The sequence below is a fragment of the Mesoplodon bidens genome, assembly GCF_964165515.1.
Source record: "Mesoplodon bidens genome assembly, chromosome: Y".
NCBI classification, from domain to species: Eukaryota; Metazoa; Chordata; class Mammalia; order Artiodactyla; family Ziphiidae; genus Mesoplodon; species Mesoplodon bidens.
The window spans coordinates 53659298-53679805 of NC_138180.1; positions in this window are offsets into that span (position 1 = coordinate 53659298).

The following is a 20508-nucleotide window of genomic DNA, read 5'->3' on the forward strand; positions in this document are numbered from 1 at the left end:
GCAGCAGATACAAATAAATCTCCCTGCACTCCCTTACTTGCCTAAAAACAAGGCATACATTTTCAAAGTGTCCCTCCTCCCCTGTCTACCAGGAAAGACAAAAGTTAATCATCAGAGACAACTTTAGACTCTATCAGCCTATAGATGGCACCAGAGAGGCCCACATAACTTACTTTACTAACCAGCCGTTATCTACTATTAGTTAACCTTCCACTCTTTGCTGTCCTTGGAAGCCTAAAACTACTTTCCTTTACCCATCCATTTCTCCACAAACGTATTGTTCTTTGTTGGAGATGCTATGTAAGCTGGAGCTCTAAGCCAGCACTTTGAGCCACTCACTTTTCTGTGGGTCTCTCCCATGTATACACAAAATAGATGTGTTAATACACGTCTGTTTGTTTTTCTCTTGTTTGTCTGTCTTTTATTACAGGGGTCCCAGCCAAGAACTCAGAGGGTAGAGGGAAAATTATTTTTCCTCCCCTGCAGAAGGTTGGATGGATGATGGATGGATGGATGATGGATGGATGCATGACTCCACAATAATAAGGAATTGACATACTATTTGCAAACCATTATTTAAGCCTTTTTCCTACAGTTTCATGCTCTGTGTCATTCCCACAGCCTGTCTTATTGCTTTATGCTGTTTTTAAATCCATCAAATCGAAAACCCAAAGCCCAAAGAAATCCAGGAGCCAGACCATTAATGGGGTAAGTGTAGTCTTCTTCTACCATTAGCGAGTCTACAGAGAATGCCTGATGGGCAGAAAACCTGAGGTCATCATCCTAAAAGCTCTATCTCATCCTTGGGGAGGGGACACAGCCCAGGGATGCCTCCGGTGGTTTTGTCCCAGGAGGAGGAATCAGGAGAAACACCAACCTTATTTTATTCTCTTTAAAAATAGATGTGGCCCCTGAAACGGTGGTTCAGTGCCTTGAGATGGATGCTAGAATGATTTTATTTCTGTCCCCTTAATGAATCTTCCTTGTGTGTGTGTTTTGCTTTTTATTGCTTGATAGACATAAATTAAACTTTGCTACATTTGGACTATTGGACGACCAAGATAATTGACAATGATGACATTAAAATTACATCAGGAACAAGATGTCTCTTCAATAAAACCTTATTAATCAGGATCTCATAAACTCAGAATTTGGGCTGAAATTTATCTTCGTGTTGGTGATTAAGAAAAGACTCTGAATAAATTAATAGTGTGAAGGCTTCAGGGGAGAAGTTGAAATTACTTAAGAAAATGAGACTTTCCACAGTTTAGAAGCATTTTTTTGACCCCTAAAAATATGGGATTAATTGTAATTGTCTATCAAATGATCAGATTGACTACCCAAACAGTATTCATTAAAACTTTGGAAGTGTTTAATATTTTGTGTATTGAAAGTAAGCCTATTTTTATAATACTCTGTAACACCCACTGTTCAATCATTAAGACTGGCATTATTCTTATTTAATAAAATTAGTGAAATTTTTATAATAGTGAATTTTAGCAAACTGCAGTAAATTACTTTATAAAGTTTTAATTCACAGCTCCTGAATATCCCTGTCTGATACTATTTCATGTTTTTGCTGAGGTTTATGATACAGCGCCTATTATGGGACTGGATTCCTGTTCTGGTTTTGCTAATGTCTGTTTTTCTGACTTCAGTAGATATTTAATCTCTTTGCAGTTATTTCTTTATGTGTAAAGATCAGGTGGACTAGATAATTCCCCAAGTTGCTTCAAGTTTTAAATTCCACAATCGTATGGTTAAATTAATAACATTTATACTGTCACTTTTGTTTTCTACCTGGTAAATATGGACGTGCACGAGGGTGTGTATATGGAGTGGGAGAGATATTTTATGTGTTTTTTTGTGGGTCTATTTCTTTAAAAATAATTTTAGGTTGAATGAATGTGAATTTGTAATTTCATAGGTTAGAAATGGTCAAATGTTAGCAACTTCATGCAGCTCAGGCTTATTAATTTGTGTGCATATCTTAGTTCTCCTGGTGATTTCAAATTCCATGAGAGTGGGGTTGGATTTTCATGTTTTTGCATCCATCCAAGGGCCTAGCACAGCAACTTCCAAGCTAGCTTGTAGCAGTCAGCTACTGCCATGTAACAAACCATTCTTACACTCAGAGGCATAGAAGGATAATCATTTATTTTTGTTTGCTCAACTTTAGTTGGCTGATCTCAGCTGGGCATGCCAAAAGGCAGCTGTGCATATTGTTGGGGTTATAAGGTCAGGATCTCAGGTCAGCTCTATGTATGTTTATTCTGGGTCCTGAGTTGAGGTTATCAGCTGCCCAGGGAAGGTTCTTCCCACAGTGATGGTTGAGCTGCAAGAGGGCAGCCCAATGGTGCAAACACATATCAGGCTGAAATCTGGGGAGAGGGAGAGAGAACTTTTTAAAGGAACAATTCATGGCTCACTATTTTGTGATTGAATGAATGAATTCTCAATTTTTTTGTGACATAGCTTCCCTAAGAATGTAAATAAGACAACAACTGTAGTAACAAACTTGACAGAGTCCTGTGTCCCTCATAAGTGCAAAGCACCATTGAAAATTTTTCTGTGTTCACCCATTATCTCACCATGAGTATGACTAAATAATTTCCCAGAATGGTGCTCAGGTATTAGGTTCTCTGGGTTAGAGAAACATGATTGGTAGATGGGCATGAGATGCAGTAAACAAGAGTGGTTCTCCAGCCTCAGTCTCTTCGTGTGCATTTCCCAGGGATCCTGGGATGGTTCGGAATTCAGCATGTGGTGAAGAGAAGACGGAGGCATACACAGCCCCTTGGCACAGCTGAATATCCTCCTGCATCTCTGGGCATCTAAGGAACAGGAAGAAAGGAACTCATGCCCCAGCATGCCTGCTACCTCCCAGACAGTCCCTATTCCTCCTCTCTCCTGGAAATCTTCTCTCTCCCCCCACACCCACTGAGACATTCAAAGTCCAGCCTCTCCAAGGTGAAGCCTCTTGTCCATCTGAATAGTGGGCAAGGCTGCAGGTTAATGACTACCAAACTCCCGCTGAGTGCAAGACCAGTCACCTGGTAAAGCCTCCGGTGACCCCACAGGGAGATACTGTCCTCCTTTTCCAGCCAAGAAAAGGAGATTTTTATCAGTAGCAAAGCTAACGCTCCCACCCACGTCTGCCTGGCTCCAGAAACTTTATGGGCACTTCTGGACTATCTTTCATTCTCAGCACAAGTGTTTTATCTTCAGTGTAGAAAGGCTGCTGCCATCTTGGATTTCACTCCCATAAAGAAACAATAAATTCCTTAGGATTTATCCAACAGATGTTATTTTTATCCACCAGATAAAATAGGATATATCTCTGCTGGGAGGATGACTCCTGTGAGATAAAGACACAATTTCTTGCAACTGTGCAACTTAGAAAATATTTGGAATTTGTATACCATGTTCATGGCAACACTATTCCCAGTAGCCCAAAGGTGGAAGCTACCCAAGGGGTCATCAGTGGATGAATGTGTGAACCAAAAGTGGTCCATCCATACAATGGAATGTTATTCCACATTAAAAAGGAAGGAAATTCTGACACATGCTATGACATGGATCATTCTTGAGGACATTATGCTCATGAACTAAGCCAGTCACAAATGGACAAATACTGTGTGATTACACTCATAGGAGGTCCCCAGAGGAGTCAAGTTCACAGAGACAGAAAGTAGGATGGTGGGTACCAGAGGTTACGGGGTTGGTGTTGAATGGGGACAGAGTCTCAGTGTGGGAAGATGAATAAGTTCTGGAGATGATGGTGGGGATGGTCGACCAGCACTGTGAATGTACTTAATATCACTGAACTGTGCACTTAAAAATGGTGAAGATGTGGCTTCCCTGGTGGTGCAGTAGTTGAGAGTCCACCTGCCGATGCAGGGGACACGGGTTCGTGCCCCGGTCCGGGAAGATCCCACATGCCGCGGAGCGGTTGGGCCCGTGAGCTATGGCCACTGAGCCTGCGTGTCCGGAGCCTGTGCTCCGCAATGGGAGAGGCCACAACCGTGAGAGGCCCACGTACCACAAAAAAAAAGTGGTGAAGATGGTAAAACAAAACAAAACAAACAAATAAAAAAAATGATGAATTTAAAAAACAACAATTTTATTCACTAAACATCTGAAACTGAGTCTTCTCACGCATCCCGCCTGCACCTTTCTGGGCTTCGAGGGGTTCTGTGCTGCGTTCTTTGGCAAGAAGACAGAACACAGAAGCTGTCACCCTTTGGGGCAGAAATGACACGGAGCATCCTGGTACTTCGTAGCTTCACAGAATCTGAGCTCCGAGGGCCGGCTCTGTGCCTGGTGCCTGTGCTCATGAACTGTGTGGTCCTGGCCACACACTTGCAAGGCAGCACCGTGACCCTCAGTCCTCAGGTGGGCCACAGGTACAGGGAGTCGAGGGTGCTGGGTAGAATAGTGGCCCCCAAAAGATACACCCACTTGGAAGCTGTGAATAGGGACCTATTTGGAAATAAGGTCATGCAGATGTGATGAAGTGAAGGGTCTGAGATGAGGTAGGGTGGCCCTACATCCAGTGACAGAGTCCTTCTAAGAGACGGAAGAGGAGAGACACAGACACAGAGGAGAAGCCCCGGGAAGACAGAGGCAGAGATGGGAGAGATAAGACCACGAGCCCAGGGACGCCTGGAGCCCCCAGAAGCTGGAAGAGGCGGGAAGGACCCTCCCCTGGAGCCTCCAGAGGGAGCACAACCCTGGGACACCTGGACCTCAGATGTCTGGTCTCCAGGATGGGGGAGGATGGATGCCTGTGGTTTTAAGCCTCATGGTTTGGGGTCATTCGTGACAGTTGCTCCAGGAAACCCATATAGCCAGGACCTGGGCGAGGGAGAAAGCTCAGTCCTGTGGTCTCCACTGCAAGCCCAGGGGGCTCCACCTACAGACACCCATGTCCCAGGAGGGGGCTCCGGTCTCTGGCGGTGGAATCCCCCTCTAGCTCCTCTCTGATTGGCAAGGCTGAAGGCATAGTCTGCATGAAACCAGGGCCCCTTGGGCCCCTTCTCTGAATGGGTGGCTGCACAGGTCCTGGTGGTAGAAGGAGTTTCCATGTGAAGGGGTCTGGGGGCAGACACCTCTTGTCCTTGGGAGGAGCTGTGAGCACTGAAACAGAGGGGTAAGGGTTTGCTGGGGCTGCCATAATAAAAACAGGGGCTGGGGGCTCAAACAACAGACATCTGTGGTCTCCCCGTCCTGGAGGCTGGAGTCTGGGATCCAGGTGTGGGCAGGGCTGGTCCCTCCCGAGGCCTCTCTCCTGGGCGTGTAGACGGCCGTCTTCTCCCTGTGTCCTCACAAGGTCGTCCCTCTGTGCGTGTCTGTGTCCTGATCTCCTCTTCTTATAAGGACACCAGTCCTATGGGATCAGGACCCACCCTAGTGACCTCATTTTACCTTCATCACCTCCTTAAAGACCCGCATCTCCAAATACAGCCCCATCCTGAGGTCCTGGGGGTCAGGACTCAACATGTGAACTTGCAGGTACACAATCCCTCCCGTAACAGGAGGCAACCAACACATCATCAAGACAGCCTGGCCTGAAATCACTCGGCATTTAAACCTTCCCATCAACAGCATCATCTGTACCTCGAAGATCCTGGATCACACCTGTCCCCACCGAGGGTCCCATGACTGAGGCCCCCTGGGAAATGTAAGACAGTAAAAGGCAGTGTTTAAACCAGAGACCCCAGTGCTTCCAGGGGTCTCCCTGAAACTCAGCCCACCCCTGTGATAAAACACAAGACTCCTTTCAATACACACCCTCAGGTGCCCACGAGAAAAGGTTTGCTGAGGTCTACACAGCGTGTCAGTGGCCATTTTCCTACCAAATCCATCTCTGTGTCAGAGAGAAAGACAGCGGCGTCCAAAATCCAGATTCCAGCAAGATACCCAGGAGGTGTTGCCCAGTATTTAGGCAGAAAAGATAAGTGTGGACAAGCTTACGGCTGTTCTGTCTGCCAGCTGCAAAACACAAATCCAAATAGTGTTTGATGGAGGGGGGTGGGAATTGGGGGGAAACAAAACCATCCAACAATGATTCCATCAGTGGAGTGTATCGGCTTTACGAGATCCATCAAAGAATTTGAGTATCAGGGACGGAGAGAAGCATCCAGCCCCTCTCAGGCTGGATGACGGCGCCGATTGCTGTGTGTTTAACATTGTGATTAAACATGGCGAAGCCCGGGGGGAGAGAATTTTTGATTCGGAGGTTAAGCCAATATTAGCAAGAAAAATAAAATAGAGCGAGCCGGATGGCCCAGAGCGAGGCTGCCGCGGTCGATTCCAAGAATGTTTAGCTACCAAATGAGCAAGTGGCTAATTGTGTAAACGCTGCTAATTACGTGTGCAGAAGCCTCTAACCGGGGCTTCTCCCTGTAACTAATAAGAAATCAATTAGTTAATGAAGTGGCCATTAAATGCATGGCTCATCCTAGCCGGGGTATTTTTAATGTTTCTCTTTTTTCCCCCCCTTATGATCCTCCTTAATTGCCACTGCCATACGGCGCGCACAGCTTTCAGCATATCTAATGAAACATCATTATATGGTAGCTGGCATTCTTGGAAGGGCTGAGAGAAACCTGCTTCCCAATTATTTTTAATTGCCAGACACTCTCACAACTGGGTCTTCCAACCACGGGCTTCAGAGCCCCGCACTGTCACAGAGCACGCATACAGTCTGTGTTTTCTCTCCGCAGTCTGTGAGCGTCGGCTGTGGTCTCAGTCACGCCAGCGACGCAGCCACGCCGCCTAAACAGGGTGCCAGGCGTGAATGAGCCTTTGATGGAGCCGAGGGGAGCCCAGCCTCCAGCCATCCCTGCTCCCCAGGACCAGCCCCAAGGAGACCCATCCATCCAAAGGGGTCTGCTGGCACCTTCCCCCGGGAGAGCCAGGGCTCGCAGACACGCGAGACGCACATGCGTTCCCCGCTGCCCACATCGTCACCCACCACGGGAGGGTTCGAGCCTCATGCACACTTTAAAATTATGAATTGGCTTTGGAGCCGATGGGTCTGCCGATGACCAGTTGTCACTTCTGCAAAGTGAATTTCTGACCCCAGCTACCTTGCTTGCCCCTGAACTTGGCAAGGTATAAGAAGTAAAGATTTCTGGCCCTCCTTCAGTCCAATATGTTCCCAGGGCGATTATGTAGCTCGTTCAGAAAGCTCATGTCTGATAGGGGAGCTTTTTATCGCGCATCTAAATGAACTGTGGTCCCTGAGTCAGAATGGGTCCTGCTGCCCGGCGCCCCGAGTCCCACGATACAATGGCTCCTGGGACGTCTACTTTAAAAAAACAAATTTCGATAATGTATTCAGTCAGAGGAGGTGTGTGCCTCTGCTTTTATTTTTGGATAACAGGCAAATTAAATTAGTGAATCCAGCACCCCCGTTTCAGGAAGTCTGCCACCAGCAGCTGCCGTGGGTTCAGACGTCAAGAGGAGGGAGACGCAGTGTGATGTTTTGTTCATTACATCAACAAACCCGGTTCGGGTAACAGCATTCGGTGGAGAGCCCCATCAATCCTCATCCGTTTAGTTCGCGTAACGAGAAGTGACAGTTGTGCCTCGGATTCATAAGGACGTGCGCGGGGGACAAAAGAGGTGCGAAGCGCCGTGCAGAGCTCGGCACCGCCGACAAACATCGCTCCGGAGAGCGGGGGAGGCTCATGTGTATGGAGGAGAAACGTAACGTTTGGCCCAAGGCGACTGGCGAGTCCGTGTGGCTACTAACGAGGTTACTGGGGGAAGAACTGAACCCAGCCTTTTCTCGATTTGGGGTTTTCCCCCTGCTTCCCCTGAGGCTTCATAGGTTGTAGAAGCGAGCACCGCCGCCCACCGCGCCCCGCCAAACACTTCTGATGTTTTCCAACCGAATGCACTGTTTTGTGCTCAGCACAGCACAGATTTGGGCAGTGGCGGGGGGCAAAGGGAGGAAAATCCTGTGCCAGAAAATCCTCATTCCTGCCCAGACATCTCTTTCACGTTCTGACACCCAGGTCTGACGCACCAGATTCCCGGGGACTCCAAACTCTCCTGGCAGTTCTAGTTCAAAAGATGAAGGCACGAAATCTCAAGGCCATGCCGGGTTCAGGCCCCAAGCGCCTCCGCATGCAAGCGGCACCAAAGGCACTTGGCAAAAATGCAGTCACAGGGACGCAGAGAAAAACAGGTGTGTCTGCAAACTGGACCTCGCCTGGGCTCGGAGACCACAGCTGAGGCTCCCCGTCATACTTGAACCAAAAGGTGTGGACAATGGGGCATATGTACTAGAGCCACGGCGAGGCTTTTCACACTCCAATGTAGCTTCTCTGGCACAGCTGCCTTCCTTCCTCCCAGGCAAGACGCTGATGTACAAACGGCATCTCTGGCACATTTCCCAAACCCCAGGCTGTCGGCATGACCTCAGATAGCGCCCAGCTTGGACCCAAGCTGCTTCCTGCACGGTGATCGAGACCCAAAAGTGCAGCAGATTTGAGGACTGACTGTGTCACTGATAAAACTAGGCCATCAAGTGGCTTTGGAGCAGGATTTTTGGATTCTGGATTCTGGATCCAGATTCTGGCAGAGCACGTAGGAAATCCAAGCTTGAGATCAGGCTCTTGACAACTCGTTTCAAGTGGGGAGTTTCCCTCTCTTGTTATTAGACGCACGGCTGCTTTTTAAAAAGTTCCCGATGAGAAGCCAACTTAGCTGATCTGTGTAGCAAGGGGTTGTATCCGTCAGGGTTCTTGAGAGAAACAAAACTGATAGGATGTGTGTGCATGTGTACATGGCAAGAGAGGGATTTATTTTAAGGGATTGGCTCGAGGGACTGTGGAGATTGGCAAATCCAAAATCTGTAGGGTAGACCAGGAATCTGGAGACCCAGGAAGAGGTGATGCTGCAGCTCCAGTTCAAAGGCCACGTGGAGGCAAAATCTCTCTTCCTCGAGGGAGGCTGATCCTTGGGCTCTTAATACCGTCAACTGATTGGACGAGGCCCACCCACACCATGGAGGCCAACCTGCTTTACTGAAAGTCGACTGATTTCAGTGTTCATCCCACCTAAGGAATAACTTTACAGGAACATCTAGAATAATGGCTGAACAACTACCTGGGTACCATGGCCCAGCCAAGTTGACACATAAAATTCACCATCATGAGGGATCAAGAATGGAACCTCAGTTCTGTGCATTTAGGGGAGGAAAATAACTCAGACGGTGCTATTACTTTCTTGATAGCTAGGGAATCTATATGGCATGGAGGTCAATCTTCAGTGTTCAACATCCCACAGGGATGGCTTTAGGACTTGTGACATCCCCGAGCCCCTCTTTCCTTATCTAAAGACTGGATAATGAGACACACAAAGACTCAGAAGGACACAGTGTGAGGTTCCATTGATAGGAAACACCCAGAACAGGCAAATCTATAGACACAAAATAGGTTAGTGGTTGTCAGGGGCTGGGGAGTAACTGCTCATGGGGATGGGGTCTCTTTTGGGGGATGAGGATGTTCTGGAACCAGATAGAAGTGGTGGATACACAACACTGTGAATGTGATATATTGTTCTGTCGCTGAATGTCCCTGAACTGTTCCCTTTAAAATGATTAATTGTACATTATGTGAATTTCACCTCAATCATCTCTTTTCAGATCACATCATATGAGGCCACGTCTACTTGCCCCTAAAATGATTTCGGCCATCACCAGCCACGCAGCCCTGTTCATTCTGAAATGCTGACGTCAACGATCTGAAGCATCTGACATGTGATGTATGTCACTTTCCTATTGTCTTCGAAAGTCTTAATAACTTAGAATTCCACGGTGATTCCAAATGCCACCTATAAAAAATACTACTAACTGACAGTCTATATTCTCCTGGGATCTAGACTCTGGGCTAAGGAAGAAAGCAAGGGACAAACCTGATGCCACCTCTATATTCCCAACAAGTTACTTGTTTATATCAGTAAAACAAGTGATAATTGTCTAACGGGGGCCGGACCAGGAGCTGCACGAGTGAATCAGACACGGCCGTCACCCTGGGGCTCTGCTCACCATCTCTTCACAAAAGAAAGGCAGTCAACACAGACCCAGGAGCGTAAGTGCAGAAGGTCACGCACTACCCCCAGAAGGACCTGCACCCCAGAACTTTATAGTACAGACTGCGTTGCACTGAATTCAATGTTAAGCCCATGAGAAAAGACAGGAAAGGTGTAAAAGAGGCTAGGAGGGAGATACAAGGTGTCCACAGCAGGGAGGGCGGAAATCCCTCACTGGGTACCAAGGGCCAGGAAAAGCGAATTACAGGGTCAGCAGTGAGCTGAGCCTTCCTTGCTCCTCGTTGGATTTCCCCATCCTGACTCCTAACCCCATATAACAAGGTAACCTCTTCCAGTCGCCCACTGCACGGTGGGTTATGGAGAAAAGATGGCTGCAAAGTTTGCAGATTCGAAGTCTTGAGAATCAGCGCATCATCTGGGGCTCCTAGCCCATCCACTCCAAACCACATCCAGGTACCCCACCTGTGAAGTCAGAGATAGGGCCCCAGGTCCTGCTGTTGGTATAATCTCATACCGTTGGACACCAACGTCCTCTTCTGAGGCCGACTCCCATATCCTAAAAAAAGCTACATATGTAAAAATTACAGAGAGAGAGAATACATGTATACAGACATATACACGCATATAGACATCTGCATATATGTAGCTGTGTATTTATACCCATGCAAAATATGTATCAATATATGCATATAGAGATACATATTTGTATATAGAGAAATATAATATGCATGCTGTACATGAATGAACATATGCATATATAGGGGCATATTTGTATAGAGAGACATATAAATATATACACATATATATACATATGTAAATCTGTGCATATATGCATATAGAGAAAGACGTGTATATATACATATTAATTTCCTTTCTTCATGGAAGATAGCAAGCCATCTTTGGAAGCACACTGTAAATGCACATAAACGATTTACACATTGTGTGTGTGTACGTGTGTTTGCAGGAGAGAAGGTGGGAAATTGGGGAGATATACCAAAGCAGGAAGCATGCTTCCTAAGCCCAGGTGCTGGAGCAGAATATGCTGGGAAAGCCATCAAGGTACTAGCTATCCTCTGTGTAAACAACTGGGAAAGTGGAATGCTCAAACCAGCACCAACTCCAGTCTTGGCAAGCAGGACCCACGCAACCATGGAGGGCTCCCTGGAGGAAGGAGAGCAGGGCGAGAAATGCCTTTCAAATGTGAATCTTGCATTGTCAGTCTAATGGATACATCTTAAGCTTGACAGTTGTTTCTTGATGAGACGTAAGATTTTGTACACCCATCTGCATTTTATACGTTTTTAGTGCTTTGAGTAGCTCAGTGTTAGGGAATCACTGGTTTGGACAGAAGAGAGAAGATTCATCAACAGGTTGGAGGGTGGGTCATCCAGAGCAGTGGAGGAAATATGGGCTGGTTGCTAGGTGACTGTGTCCTCTTGGTACTTCCATTCCCATCAGTACTGCTGGGGCTGCCAGCTTCTTTTACCCACAGGTCAGGACCGGATTGGTAGAAGGATGCATGGGTGGATGGGTGTATGGACGATGGATGGCTAGATGGGTAAATGGATAGATGAGTATATGGGTAGAGAATGGAGAGACGGATGGATGGATGGATGGATGGATGGATAGATGGATGGATAGATAGACATGTAAGAAAAAATTGTGTATGTATGTTTAGATTATGTTTAGATTATTATTAGACTCTGGGTTTTTGAAAGCTGGGATTCCTCCCAAAATTTATCATCATCCAGGAATTCTGTGTGCCCTTGTTTATGGCAATAGATAGGGCAATCTACTTTTAGATCATATAAAGTTTATATGGGTGTCTTATCATACAGGGAATTTTTAAACAGGTGAAAACTCACCTTATTTGTCTTTAAAAGTAGGGTAGGTATTATCTCTTAAGAACCTTGTATTTTCTTTGCCTGAGGAAATAAATAGGGATGGTTGAAATTTGTTGGGGAAACGAATCAGCTGGTGCACCCAGAGAAACCTCTGTGTAAGCAGAAAATAAGCTTGGAAGCGAGTGAAAGCTGCATAATTACTTTACAGATCTGGGCTGGCTCTGGTAACGGACAGAAACAATCTTGTCCCTTACACAATAAAGGTGCGGCATTTAATCCAGGGAGTTGCACATTTTATAGACATCTTTGGGAATTATGAACGGCTGATTAGTGCAGTTTGGAAATACAGAGCCTTCAGGCAGGCAGTTCAATCCTCTAAACCATGGCAATGGAATTAAGAGCAGAAACCACAGAAATCCACCATCAGGAAAAGATAGATTCCAGCATTGGCAGGGAAACAGATCCCTGCCATGTTCAGCCAATGGCTTTTTCCATCAAGAAGATTAAAATAATAAAGCCACACTGGACTCTTCAGACATACCTGGAATTTATCTCATTCATTACTTTCCCTTACTCTTTTGTGGGAGTAGATAAGCAATTTCCCTGGGGGAACAATAGCCACACAAGAAACCAGTTGACTTGAATCATTTAAATCCCAAAGTCGGTGCCAAAAACCTATACCATGAAAGAATCTCAGCCTCTGTTTCAGAACAATTGAGATTGGGAATCTAAAATCTATTAGTCATCAGGGAAAATTAAAACCACAAGATACCACTTTACACTCACAAGAAGGGCTATAATTTGTCAAAAGACGGATAGTATCAAGTATTTGTGAGGATGTGGAGAGACAGGAACCCTCATACACCATTGGCGGCAGCCACTTTGGAAAACTCATTGGCAGTTTCTTCAAAAGTTGAACACAAAATTACCATCCAGCCCAGCAATTCTACTGGTAGGTGTTTACCCAAGAGAAATGAAAACTTACGTTTCCATGAAGACTTGCCTGTAAATGTTCACAGCAGTATTATGTATGATAGCCCAAAAGTGGAAACAAGTGTCCATCAACAGGTGAATGATAAACAAAATGGGGTCCATCCATACAATGGAAAGGTATCCAGCCACAAGGGAATAAAGCACTGACACAGCCTACAGCTTGCATAAACCTCAGAAACATTGTGCTCAGTGAAAGAAGCCAGTCACAAGAAGCCACATATTATTATATAATTCCATTTAGATAAATCGTCCAGAACAGGGAAATCCGTAGCGACAGAAAGTAGATTAGTGGTTGCCTAGGGGCTGGGGGTTGGGGGCAGTCAGAGAAATGACTACAAATGGATATGTTAGTTCCTTTTGGGGGGGAGGTTATGGAAATGTTCCAGAATTAGATTTGTAGTGATGGCTGAAAATTTACAAAAAGTATCAAATTGTCTCTTTGTTCAAAACAGTGATTTTCATGGTATGTAATTTATACCTCTGCAACCGTTGTTTTAAAACTACATGGAGGTGTTTGGTGGGTTTTTCAAATTCCTCCTTGTCTAGTTCACAAATTTTAGGGTGAAATCCCTTTCCTCTGTGGTTTTCCACGAGTATCCTTGCTTTGGAGTTCTGTCAAATGGGCTTTATATTTCCATAGAGATCCTCCTAGACAAAGGGGGCTGGGATTATCTCCCCTGGGAAGGCAGGGGTCTCCCCCTGAACAGAGACAGAGGGCTTCACCCCTGAAGTGGCTTCCAAGGTGGCACTGGGACCCTCTGAACAAGGTGACCCTAGACTCCTTGACTCAAAGTTCCTTTTCTGGACAGAGGTCAGACTTTGCCTTCCACCCACACAGAATTCTCTATGTCCGTCTTGAGCCGTGGCAAACATTCGGTAGTTCTTCTAAGATACAGAGAGAAATCACCTCTTCCCGGTTTGCCCAAATTCAAAACACTTGGGAGAGTTGGGCCAGTTCTGGGAGGGACAGAGTCACCTTTGGGGGCTTAACCATCTCAGGGCTGCCTCTTAAAGACTCCACACCAAAGGGGCTTTTCACAGAGTGATCAAGACAGTCAATCCCCATCACCCCCACCAACTCCCAACACACACACACACACCTTCCTGGGCCATCAAATCTGCATCCTTTATCTGAACACGCGCATTTGCGGTAAAGCTTTCCACTGGGACATCACAGCTGACGTATGAGTCATCGCTGGAGAATCTAAAGCAAACAGGCAGAACATGATTTGCCTCTTCCCATTTTAATAGCCTCCTTTGTTTTATTTTTAAAGTTTTGAAACATTGTGGTGAAAGACACAGAACGTGGACGGTTCAGGGGCGTTAAGTACATTCGCTTTGTTGTGCAACCATCCCCACCGTCCGTCTCCAGAACTTTCCATCTTCCCAAACTGAGATTCTATCCCCATGAAACACTCACTCTCCATCCCCCTCCCCCAGCCTCTGGCCCCCACCCTCCTGCTCTCTGTCTCTATGGATTTCACTCCTCTAGGGACTTCCTATGAGTGGAATCACACAGTATTTGTCCTTCTGTGTCTGGCTTATTTCACTGAATATAATGTCCTCAAGATCCATCCATGTGGTAGCCTGTGTCAGAATGTCCTTCCCTTTTCATGGCTGAGTAATATTCCACTGTGTGGATGGACCCCATTCTCTTTATCTATCCATCCATCCGTGGACACTTGGGTTTCTTCCACATTTTGGTGATGATGAATAATGCTGAGTAGCTTCATTTATTTTATAGCAGGCACATGCTTTGTTTCAGGGCACCGTAAATCTTTAAAGGTTCTTCCGAAACAGGCTGCTTGCAGCTATTTTTCAGAGGTATCTTGACTGAATTTGCCACACCCCCCAGGATAAGTAGTATTGAAGTGGAGCCTCGGGGTTCAGTTTCCATGGGGGCTTCATCATGTAGGCATGATCAGTGGATTGATTATTCAATCAATTGATCGATCAATTGCTCCCATGGTTAATCTCAGCCTCCAGGTCATCTGATACCACATGACCCAAAGTCCCCCATCATAAATTGTATCGTTACCATTTGGCATGGCTTTCCCCCATGCCAAGACTACCCAGGGTGACCCAAGCCCCCCTCCCCAGGCAAAGATGGGTATAGTCTGAATGTGTGTGTCCCGCCCCCCCCCCCGCCAAAGCTCATATGTTGAAGCCCTAATCCCCAATGGGATGGTGTTAGAAGGTGGGGTCTTTGGGAGGTGATGAGGTCATGGGGGTGGAGCCCCATGAGTGGGATGTGTCCTTATAAAAGCGACCCCAGAGAGCACCTTCTCCTCTTCCTCCACATGAGGACAAAGGGAGACACGGTCTATGAACCAGGAAGCAGGTCCTCACCAGACACAGAATCTGCCCTCGCCAGGATCTCAGACTTCCAGCCTCCAGAACTTTGAGAAATAAATGTCTGTTGTTTGTAACCCCCGAGTCTATGGTATTTTGTTACAGCAGCCCAAATGGACTAAGACAAAGACGCTCCCATCAGGCATGACATCCAAAGGGTTTAGACCTCCCAGAATCCCCAGGCAAAGGCCAGAGCTCGTCGGGGTCATGGCTAAGTCTACTGTACATTCAGAAAAAAGGCCAGCGTTTTCTCCCCAGATACAAAAAAGTCCAGCGTTTTCTCCCCAGATACAAAAAAAAAAAAAAAAAAACCCCGCTAGAACTAGTTAGTCCCACAAAGCATGAGCAAGTGGCCTTTAATCACAGCCGCCACATGCTTTGGACGGTTCACCTTTCCAGAAGGGTCTGGGAATTCACAGCACCCGCAGCCCGGCCACGCACCTGGCCCACGAAGGCCCACACACCTGGTCCTGGTGCTCAGCCTGGAATGCAGACAACCCTGCCAGCCACAGCACCACTGCTCAGGGACCCCGCCTCCCAGGCCAGCCCACGGAGCCCCCTTTCTGGGGAGATTAAGACCCTATTTGTTTCCATCATTTGCTGCTTCATCCCTAATGGGCTACGTCTCTGCTCCAAAGCCGTCTTCCTGACAGCCGGTGCCAAGGATGATTAGGAGCCCCTCTAGAGATGCTCACCCCACCCTCTGCGTGCATGGCATGTAATCACTTCTCGACAGACAGCCGAGCCCTCCAACAGGCCCTCTCCCTGCTTCTGGCTGGAAACAGGGATGCTCCATAAGGAAAAGATGTCTCCCTGTAATGCTTATTGACAAAACAAAGATGACATGTTTACATAATTGGTGACACATCTCACTTTTTACTTCTCATATTCTATTCATTAGGCTGCAGTGATACCCACCACCCATCCCCTCTCCCAGAAATAAAAAGACAGAAATACGGGTGTGGAGCTATGGAATCTATATCTCCTAAAATCATCCAAGACCTCAGATCACTCTTGCCCTGCCAGGATGTCTCCTGCCTGATGAACATTTCTTGAGATGTTAATTGGGAAGGTGGAGGTCACCCCAAGCACTTTCCTGCAGGTTAACACGAGGGCAGCCTGACCTCGTCATGCTCACCGGAGCCTTGAATCTGAGCAAGGAGGCAGCACGTGGGCGGCCAGCCCTGGTGACCAGGCAACGTCCAGGCAGCTATACCCTGCTGGTGAGAGGGCAGCCTTGCAAACTCAGGTCAGCTCACAGCTCCAGGCTTGTATGCAGCTCTCTCCCAAGTCCGGGGCTCCCGCTGCACAGCTCCCTGGGCCACGTGCAAGCCTTTCTCTTCAACCCCAGCAAGTCTTTGTAGCTTTCCCCACCTCATGTCTACAAGGTACCTGACTACAAATGTCCCTCCAAACCACATCAAAACATTTAAGGATCAAGGGGCTTCTTCTCCCCCGTGGCTGAGGGGCAACGCCTGCTTCATTCATTTTCACGCCTGGAGCAGCCCATGGCCTCTGCTGTTTATCAAAACATCTCCAATCATTTCTCTAATGTTTGGGGTTAAGGGGGAAACAAGAAAAAGAGAGAAAACTTTTGCCAAAAGTCTTTAAACACGTGTGTTGTGAAGTAAATTGAACCCACACATGTGTCTGTTTCATTTAGACTTAACTCATTGAAATGCTGTTGGGTCAGAATGGTTTCATTTCCAGAGCGTGTTCAGAATTCTCAGGCCCTCTGAACAAGGGAGAAGCACTTTGTTAGCAACTATTTCTCGTTATCCCGAAGAGAGACTTCAGTTCTCCGCTAAAAGGAAAAAAAAAAACAACAACAACATTGGAACAGGGCTAACATCACATGTTTCTGCTTAGCCCTCCTATTACAGCAAGAAAAAGAACTGTAACCCCTTGCAGAGGGGACTCCACACCTCTTGGGAGCATGGATCTGCACTCAAGGAGCCACTTTCTGTGGGCTTCCCTGGTGGCGCAGTGGTTGAGAGTCCGCCTGCTGATGCAGGGGACGCGGGTTCGTGCCCCGGTCTGGGAGGATCCCACATGGTGCGGAGCGGCTGGGCCCGTGAGCCATGGCCGCTTGAGCCTGCGCGTCCGGAGCCTGTGCTCCACGGCGGGAGAGGCCGCAGCAATGAGAGGCCCGCGTACCACACACACACACAAAAAAAGAGCCACTTTCTGTAGACAAATGACATCTGCACCCTGTTGCAGGATCAAAGCAGACGCAGTGCTAACAGCGTGCGTCTTCAGCATCCCAAGTTCCTGGTGGGGCTTGGAGTGAGTGGATGGAGGGACAGACCAGAGCTCCCCAAGGCCCCTCCTAAAATAAACACCATCACGAGATGTTGGCCCAGGAACCAGTGCCTGTCACCTGGATGCTGGTGCTTATTTCGTCATCTGGGTTTCCAAAAATTAACACTCAAACACCCACCACACGGAAGCAACCTACGTGCCCATCGACAGAGGATGGATAAAGAAGATGTGGTACATACGTACAATGGAGTATGACTCAGCCATGAAAAAGAATGAAATAATGCCATTGGCAGCAACATGGATGGACCTAGAGATGATCATACTGAGTGAAGTAAGTCAGACAGAGAAAGAGAAATATCACATGCTATCACTTAAATGTGGAATCTAAAAAAAAATGATACAAATGAAGTTATTTACAAAACAGAAACGGACTCACAGACTTAGAGAACAAACTTATGGTTACGGGGCGGGGGGAAGGGTGATGGGGGGAGGGATAGTCAGGGAGGTTGGGATTAACACGTACACACTGTTATATTTCAAATGGATAACCAACAAGGACCTACTGTGGAGCGCAGGGAACTCTACTCAGTATTCTGTAACAATCTCAATGGGAAAAGAATTTGAAAAAGAATAAAAAATTAAAAAATAAGCGGTGTTGCTTACGTACTTGTTTTTCTAAAAAGCTGTTTATTTTCTCTAATATTTCCCTGCGATTAGGATATACTGCCCCCACCTGGCGTTTGCCTGTGACCCGATGGTCTCCCAGGCAGACTTGCTGAGGCCACGTTAGTTGAAATTCCATGACAAGGAAAAAGCAAGGGTCGAACGGGCTGTCCATGAAGACTTATTGAAATGGAACAAAAGTGGCATTTAGGGCAGAGGAGGGAGTGATTACCCACAGTAGCACAGGGATGACCAGCAGCCATCCGGATTCCAGGACCCACCCTGCCTCCCCAGCTGCCCCATCCCCGGGGCCCCAGCAGGGTGGGCTCAGCTGCACCAGGGGTCCGCCCACGATGTCTGGCGGCACCTGTCTTGTGTCTGTCACCAGGACTTGAAGACAGAGGCCCTAAATCACTGTGCTGGCAGAGACACCCTACCATGTCCCTAAGTCCCATAACCAAGGGTCCCCCTTGATCTAGATAAGCCGAAGCTTACAGGTGCCCGTGGCTCTGCCCTGTTTCCCACTGCAGGGTATCCTCATTCTCTGGTCCTGTAGGCTTCTCCTCAAGTGCGTTACTGTCCTGGGGCCATAACCAAGGACCACAGATAGGGGCTTAAACCAGTAGGGATTCATCCTCCCCCAGCTCTGGAGACCAGACGTCTGAGGTCAAGGTGTCCCAGGGCCACGCTCCCTCCAGAGAGCTCCCTCGCCCCTTCCACCACGTGAGGACGCAGCACAAAGATGTCCCTCTAGGAACCGGGAAGAGGGTCCTCACCCGACCACGCTGGCACCATGATCTTGGACATCCAGCATCCAAGAGCTGTGAACAGGAAATCTCTATTATTTATAAGCCCTCCAGTCTGTGGAATCCTGTACTAACAGCCCAAACAGATGTGCATGTCCTGATACCCGGAATTGGATCTCAGACATCTGGTCTCCAGGACCACAAGACAATCAGTTCCTGTGGTTTGAAGCCCCCCAGTTTGTGGTCAATTGTTATGGCCATCCCAGGACACACACACAGACTTTCTTCCTGGGAGAATTCCCTGTGAATCCTGAACCCCGGATTTCTTTGCTGGCATAAACTTTTAGGGGTGTTCATCTCCATCCCGACCTCCCGGCACCTACATCCAATCAAGACAAGCCTCGCGTGGATGACATGGGGAAAGGTCCCACCTAGCTGCCAGGCACTGCCTCACCTGTACTTTTCCGTTAGGGCCTCACCCGGTCCAGCATGTGGGATCACCCAATCACCTGTCACGGAGGGAAGGAAACTCCGCCGGCCGAGGAACCTAATCCTGTAGGGTTCGGACTCGGCCCCCCTCCGATCTCCAGTCCTGACCTCCTTCCCGCTTCCTCCAGCATCTGGGAAAAGGTCAGGGCTGTGAGCACACGGAATGCCCCAAAGGCAACAGGACACAGCCTCCTAACCAGGACACACGGGCTGGGAACGCTCGGAGGATAAATCCCCGAAAACACGCCTCCATCCTCCAAAGTCTGCCACCCCCAGAGAACATTCAGCTAGTAGTATTATTTACTGTGATTGTCATTAGAAATCATTTACTCATGAGCAGACTCACAGATACAGAGAACAAACTCGGGGTGACCAGTGGGGAGAGGGAAGGGGGAGGGACAGGCTAGGGGGAGGGGAGTAAGAGGTACTAAATACTATGTATAAAATAAATAAGCTAAAAGGATACATTGTACAACACAGGGAATAGAGCCAATATTTTATAATAACTCTGAATGGAGTATAAACTTTAAAAATGGTGACTCCCTAGGTTGTACACCTGAAAATAATATAATATTGTACATCAATTATACTTCAATTAAAAAAAAGAAATCATTTACTCCTGTTCTCTTTCTGGATGCCCTTAACCTGTACTCTGCAGTAGCACTGTTTACTGTGAGTGGGACTTGATACCATTTATTGATATTTGCATTTACCAGTACTTGTTCAACCAGACATTATTCACTCTCATTTTCATTAGAAATTATTTTTGTCAGCATCAGACAAAGCGTCAGCAGTCCTGATAACATTGTTTCAAGTATCTTTGAAGGAGCGAGGGGCATTGGTAAGCCAGGAGAGACTTGTAGGCAGCTTTCCAGAATGTTCCAGGGGCTCACGTCATCGGCAGAATAGTCCACAGGGAAGGTCGTCCATTGGTTGTTGCATCTGCATAAATCTGTCATGGAAAATTACAGTGTGCATGGCAGCACTATTTACAATAGCCAGGACATGGAAGCAACCTAAGTGTCCATCGACAGAGGCATGGATAAAGAAGATGTGGTACATATATACAATGGAATATTACTCAGTCATAA